Below are 7,171 nucleotides of genomic sequence, written 5' to 3'. Positions count from 1 at the left end.
TTCAAAAAATATAAAAACTATATTGCCAAACAGGTTAAAGTAAGAGCTGAAAACTCTAGCTTGATCAGCTATGTTGAGAAAAAAATAGTTCCTAGAGGTCTTAGACTTTTTTTAGACCCTGGATTTAATGCTAGGGAAGAAGAAGGAGGAATTGAATTTTTAGAGTGGAATGGGAAATTATCTGCATGTGCCCTAGACCTGATTGATATGTTTTTAAGAAAGAATAACAAAAGGTTAGAAAACATTAAGGAGGATGTAGAGAAAGCACTTCAAATTGTGAATAAGTTTGATAAAGATCCCAACTTTATAATACTTAATGAAAAAACAAAAACACATATATCTAGACTATAGACAGAAATTAAAGTCCGTAAATGTAGGAAACTAAATCATGATCAACAAGATTACCATAATAAAAGGGTCTATATAAATTTGACAAGAGACAGATGTCTCTAGAAACAGATTAGAACAGAAAAAATTGTGAGGTTCTGTCTGGATCCCAGACTGTAGAAGTAGGAGGCGAGGAGGGGTGAAAGAGGAGGAGAAATGAGAAATATAAATATACAAGAAAGGAGATATCCTCAACCTCAGCAGAGAGGAAGAGGGGAGTATACGAGGAAAGGAATGAGAAACAGGAGGAGATGACAAAGGAGGTCCTACCAGAATTACTAACTCCCAAACATATCAATAACGAATTACAAATTGTTAATCTCTCTTCGTTTAGGTTAAATTTAGCTCACATAGAAGTACTTAAGAAAGGCTTATCTTTCTATCCAACAAATAAACTAGATAAGTTTGAATTAATAAAGGATCTTCATTTGTTTGCAAGAAAAATGGTTCTTCATCATACCATGGGGCATATTTATCAAGCTCCGAATGGAGCTTGGTGCCCCGTGTTTCTGGCGAGCCTGCAGGCTTGCCAGAAACAGCAGTTATGAAGCAGCAGTCTAAAGACCGCTGCTCCATAACCCTGTCCGCCTGCTCTGAGCAGGCGGACAGACATCGCCGGAAATCAACCCGATCGAGTACGATTGGGTTGATTGACACCACCCTCTGCAGGGGGCGGCGTTGCACCAGCAGCTCTTGTGAGCTGCTGGTGCAATGTTAAATGCAGAGAGCATATTGCTCTCCGCATTTAGCAACGTCTTGCAGACCTGATACACACTGTTGGATCAGGTCCGCAAGACCTTTAATAAATAGGGGCCCATGTATCAAAGAAATTCTGAAAAAACAAAAGATCAAGAAACTATTAAGATCTTAAAATCACTTCTAGATGAAAATGACGATAGTGACAAATGTGTAGCTAAACATCATAAGTTCGAAACCAATCTTAAACCCAAATCTACCTACATGCCATATATTGCTCAAGTCCCAGCTGTCTGTTTGTAAAAAATGGTGAAAGAGAAATTGAAAATATACCAGACAAATGGATCTGGGCAGATAATTTAAATTACAAAGACAAGCCCTTAAGGAACTTAGTACAGCGAAAAATGTGATTTTTAAGCCTGTCGATAAAGGAGGGAATTTGGTTCTTCTTGATGAGTCTTTCTACCTAAACAAAGTTAAGAGACAACTAAATGACAAAACTCAATATGAAAAACTGCCCCGTAATCCTATAGTATACATGAAGTCTAGTTTGACTAAAATTCTCCAAGAAGCCAAAACTGAAGGCTTGATATCTCCAAAAGAAATTCAATATATGTGTCCTGTGTGTCCAGTAAGGCCTACCTTTTATGTGATTCCAAAATTACATAAGAATATGTCACATCCCCCTGGGAGACCAATAGTCTTGGGAATTGGTAGCATCAGTGAAATATAGGAATCTATGTTGACCCTTTTCTCCATCCCTTTCTGCTCTTACTCCCCTCATATGTTAAAGATACTCCAGACCTTCTAAGGAAACTAGACGGCCTAACGGTCAAACCTGAAACTATTCTGGTATCTTTAGATGTCGAAAGCTTATATTCTTCCATACCCCATGAGATATTGCTTGAAGCATGTAGGCATTTTTTAAATACACGAGGACCAGAAAGCGACAGACATACTACCTTTGTATTAAAATTACTGCGATTCATTATGGAGAATATCTTTCAGTTTGACAACTTGATCTACAGGCAGGTCAGGGGGATGGCTATGGGCGCAGTATGTGCGCCCACATATGCATGTCTCCACTTGGGGGCATGAGGACTGGATATATTTGAACAGTTTAGTGATACAAAAAGAAAGTAGCTCGATCCTCCTTTTTCTACAGAGCACCACAATTATGGAACCTCCCGCACACTTTGAAACCATCCCCAAGCCTAAAATCCTTTAAGAGATCCCGCTCTGCATATCTCAAAACAGAATGCACCTGCCATGGTTGATTATATATTTCCTACCTGTTCTATGTTGAATTTTGCATATATTAAGTACTAATATTGATTTTGTATTTTATTGTACCTTATTGTATAAATGCAATGTTTTGTGGACCCAGGACATACTTGAAAACAAGAGAAATCTCAATGTATCCTTCCTGATAAAATATTTTATAAATAAATAAATATTTTTGATTCCCATGTGTCCCTGTGGATTAGGTACGTGGATGACATTTTTGTGTTGTGGGAGGGCCCCCTGGCATGCCTGCATGATGTCACAATAGGTTGAGTGGATCTATATGTATAGAGTTATCCAGAGTTTTAGTAAACAATTATGTAAATAGAATTTTGTAGCACTTGTTGTTTAGCCTTAATTGACTTAAATTAGTGCTAAACAACAGATTGCAATTTAATCTTCAGAGATTCAATACTTAGAAACTAAACTTAAAATTCCCAAGCTTGTTCTCCTGAAATGTATACATTTACAACTATTGAATATCATATAAATACCGGTATGAAGTGGTTAAATATATATCTCGTTTATGAAGAGGGAATGAAATGGAACAATATTCATAGTAACCACATTACAGTTAGGATATCCTGTGAGATCAAAAAATTATAGTTCCATTTATTCTTATAGCAACAGAACTGTTAGCTTAGAGTAATACATGGAACCAAAGTTGATGGATACAGATTCAGGAACAAAGCAGGCAGATCACACAATACTCAGGCACAGACAATAGGGAAGTAATACAGCAGTGATGATGTCTGATTCATAAATTATTAATTAGTGCATGTTATAGCAGTAACTAACATAGGTGAAATCTGAGAGACTGTAGCGTTAATTGGAGAGCAGGAACATTGACCGAGCATAGAATTTGCTTACTTGGACAGGAAGCTCCATGATGTGAAAGATTCAGCTAACAGTCACGGTCTACGGAGTTAGTTGAAGGGATCTGGTGTTAAATGTGCCCTAATTGCAGAGGTGAGTCAGATGAGATGCAGGGAGTGTTTACGTTGACAGCTTCAGCTGGAGATTCACAGATGTACGGTGTCCATTTTAGGACATCCTTGCTCCCTCCTCCAATACTCCCTCCTTTAAAACTCCATGCTCCCTCCTGCAAAACTCCCTCCTTTCTCCTCCCTCCCCCAAAACTCCCTCCTCCATCCTTTAAAACTCCATGCTCCCTCCTGCAAAACTCCCTCCTTACTCCTCCCTCCTCCAAAACTCCCTCCTCCATCCTTTAAAACTCCATGCTCCCTCCTGCAAACTCCCTCCTTTCTCCCCCTCCTTTAAAACTCCCTCCTCCATCCTCTAAAACTCTATGCTACTTCCCTGAAAACTCTATTGTACCTCAGTTATCAGACATCAGGTATCAGGAATCAAGTGTCAGACATCAGGAGTCAGGCATCAGATGTCAGGTATCAGACATCAGGTGTCAGACATCAGTTATCAGACATCAGGACTCAGGTGTCCGACATCAGGTGTCAGGAGTCAGACATCAGGTATCAGACATCAGGTATCAGACGTCAGGCATCAAACGTCAGGCATCAAACGTCAGGTATCAGGTGTCAGACCTCAGGTATCAGACATCAGACATCAGGTATCAGACATCAGGTGTCAGACATCAGGTATCAGGACTCAGGTGTCAGACATCAGGTGTGAGACATCAGATATCAGACATCAGGACTCAGGTGTAAGACATCAGGTGTCAGGAGTCAGACATCAGGTATCAGACATCAGGTATTAGACGTCAGGTATCAGATGTCAGGTGTCAGACGTCAAGTATCAGTTGTCAGACATCAGGTATCAGACATCAGGTATCAAGTGTCAGACGACAGTCTTGAAAAAGGCCTAAGGAAGGGCCAAAATGCGTTGGCTATTTATGGTAAGCCTCATTTCATTCATATTTGTATTTTTATAAGCAATTTTGCACTATTTTTGTTTTTTATTCCACAGGTCTACACTGGGAATGTTTTTCTATTTTTGATTAACTAGATACTTTGGATCCCTGCTACCATCCATAGGAGCATTTATTTTATTTTATTAACTAAGGAGCACCATACAGTATACTTTTGTTTTGTTTAAATACACATGTTTTATATATTTTTTCTATTTTATTTTTATTTTTTAATATATTTTTGAGATTTTGAGAACACAAAGGGAATTTTTTCTCACTCACTAACAGATTGAATTTTGGATTTTTTGGGATTTTTTTTGAGTTTTATACACATCTTTTTTCTAATTGTCAACTACACAGGGTTTTGGATCACCACCTTTGATACAATAATGCACTATAAGCAGAACTTTCACTCTATTTGGGAGGATATACAAACTCAATTCTACTAATTTTTTGGACTGAGACATATTTGCTTCAGAGCTAACCTAATTGTATTTGTATAAGATAAGATAAGCCACATTTAGCCAATAACTTAATTTGTGTTTTAAATATCTTTTATATTTATATTTGTATTTTTAATGTATTAGATTACATGGATCCATGAATATCTATATGTATAGTGACTAATAGCTTTTAGCACTAAGACCGGTCAATTGTTATTGTTTTAATTGTATAACACAATAAATGTTTTAATATGTTTTAATATACTTTCACATCATAGTTCTAATATATTCATATTTATTGTGAATTTTTTAGACCCTTTGCCCATTTTGAGGCGCTTCTTAGATAACACACTTTCTAGACATCAGGTATCAGACATCAGGTATCAAGCGTCAGACGTCAGGAATCAAACGTCAGGTGTCATAAGTCAAGTATCAGGTGTCGAACATCAGGTATCAGGACTCAGGTGTCAGGCATCAGGTATCAGACATCATGGGGTCAGATGTCAGGTGTCAGACGTCATGGTGTCAGACATCAGGTATCAGACATCAAGTGTCAGGAGTCAAACATCAGGTGTCAGACATCAGGTTGAAAAAATATCTGTTCATAATGTATTTGCATTTTTTTCATCAGGCAATCATATAATCCTTCAACTATCAATGCCATCCTATTCTATTTTTTCTAAAATATTAGCTATCCACACAGTCAGAAGCTTATATAGTGCAATCATAATTTTTTTTATGTTATATTTGTTATTGTAAAGATTTACGGAAAAAAATAAATATATTTGTTATATTTCAAAAATATACATTTTAGCTTGTAGTATATAAACTCCTGAACAGATTTACCACAACATTTAACCCCTTGAGTGCTAACGACGGCTCTGAGCCATCACAGAGTTTCCCACTCTGGTGCTAACAACGGCTCAGAGCAGTCGCTAGCACTCTCCCACCTTGAGGTAGATCTGGGGGCTCCAACCCGCTCCTACCCCAGTGATTGGGCCTGCATAGTAACTGACATAGCCGGGGCTTCACGTTATGCATGGTGACGTCACGCGCAATGACGTGATGACATCACAGCGCAACTTTATTTATACTTAACAATGTTAAGTGTAGGAGCAAGGGGCATGCTGCTTAGAAGCCTGTATCTCAGGAATCTAAGTGGCTACAGACCCCCAAGAGCCACCGTTGGAAAGGTAATCGCCTAACCTTTCCAACAGTGTAAGTTTTTGGTATCTGAAGAAAAAAAAAAGGTAAAACATTTTTTTTAAAAATAAATAAAAAAAAACTTAAAAAAGCTTAGCACCTAGGTGGTAAAGTGCTTAGCATTCAAAGGGTTAACAAATATACAAGGATGGTTTTGATATTTCATGGATTGTGTTGTGATATTGTGCGATTTACGAAAAAATATATATATATATTTGTTATATTTCAAAAATATACATTTTAGCTTGTAGTATATAAACTCCTGAACAGATATATATCACAACATTTAAAAAATATACAAGGATGGCTTTGATATTTCATGGATTGTGTTGTGATATTGTGCTATGCCTGAGCTATGATGTCTGATGCATGAGAACAGATGGAGTTTCTTAGGAGGGAGTAGGGAGTTTGTTAGGAGGGAGTAGGGAGTTTGTTAGGAGGGAGGAGGAAGTTTGTTAGGAGGGAGTTTGTTAAGAGGGAGGATGGAGTTTTGTTGGATGACTGACATATTTTTTTAGGAGGTAGCAGGGAGTATAGGTTGTTGATTGACAGAGATTCAGAGGAGAATGGACACTCTCTCCTCCCTCCTAACAAACTCCCTCCTAACAAACTCCCTACTCCCTCCTAACAAACTCCATCCTCCCTCCTAAGAAACTCCATTAGTTCTCATGCATCAGACATCATAGCTCAGGCATAGCACAATATCACAACACAATCCATGAAATATCAAAGCCATCCTTGTATATTTTTTAAATGTTGTGATATATATCTGTTCAGGACTTAATATACTACAAGCTAAAATGTATATTTTTTAAATATAACATATATATATATATATATATATATATATATATATATATATATATATATATATATATATATATATATATATATATATATATATAAATGTTTTGTAAATTGCACAATATCACAACACAATCCATGAAATATCAAAGCCATCCTTGTATATTTTTTAAATGTTGTGATATATACAGTATATGTTCAGGAGTTTATATACTACAAGCTAAAATGTATATTTTTTAAATGTTGTGATATATATATCTGTTCAGGAGTTTATATACTACAAGCTAAACTGTATATTTTTGAAATATAACAAATATATATTTATTTTTTTTGTAAATCGCACAATATCACAGCACAATCCATGTAATATCAAAGCCATCCTTGTATATTTTTTAAATGTTGTGATATACAGTATATCTGTACAGGAGTTTACATACTACAAGCTAAAATGTATATTTTTGAAATATAA

The sequence above is a fragment of the Bombina bombina genome, chromosome 7 (assembly GCF_027579735.1).
Source record: "Bombina bombina isolate aBomBom1 chromosome 7, aBomBom1.pri, whole genome shotgun sequence".
NCBI lineage: Eukaryota > Metazoa > Chordata > Amphibia > Anura > Bombinatoridae > Bombina > Bombina bombina.
The sequence above is the reverse complement of the archived record's forward strand: the minus strand, read 5'-3'. Positions refer to the sequence as shown.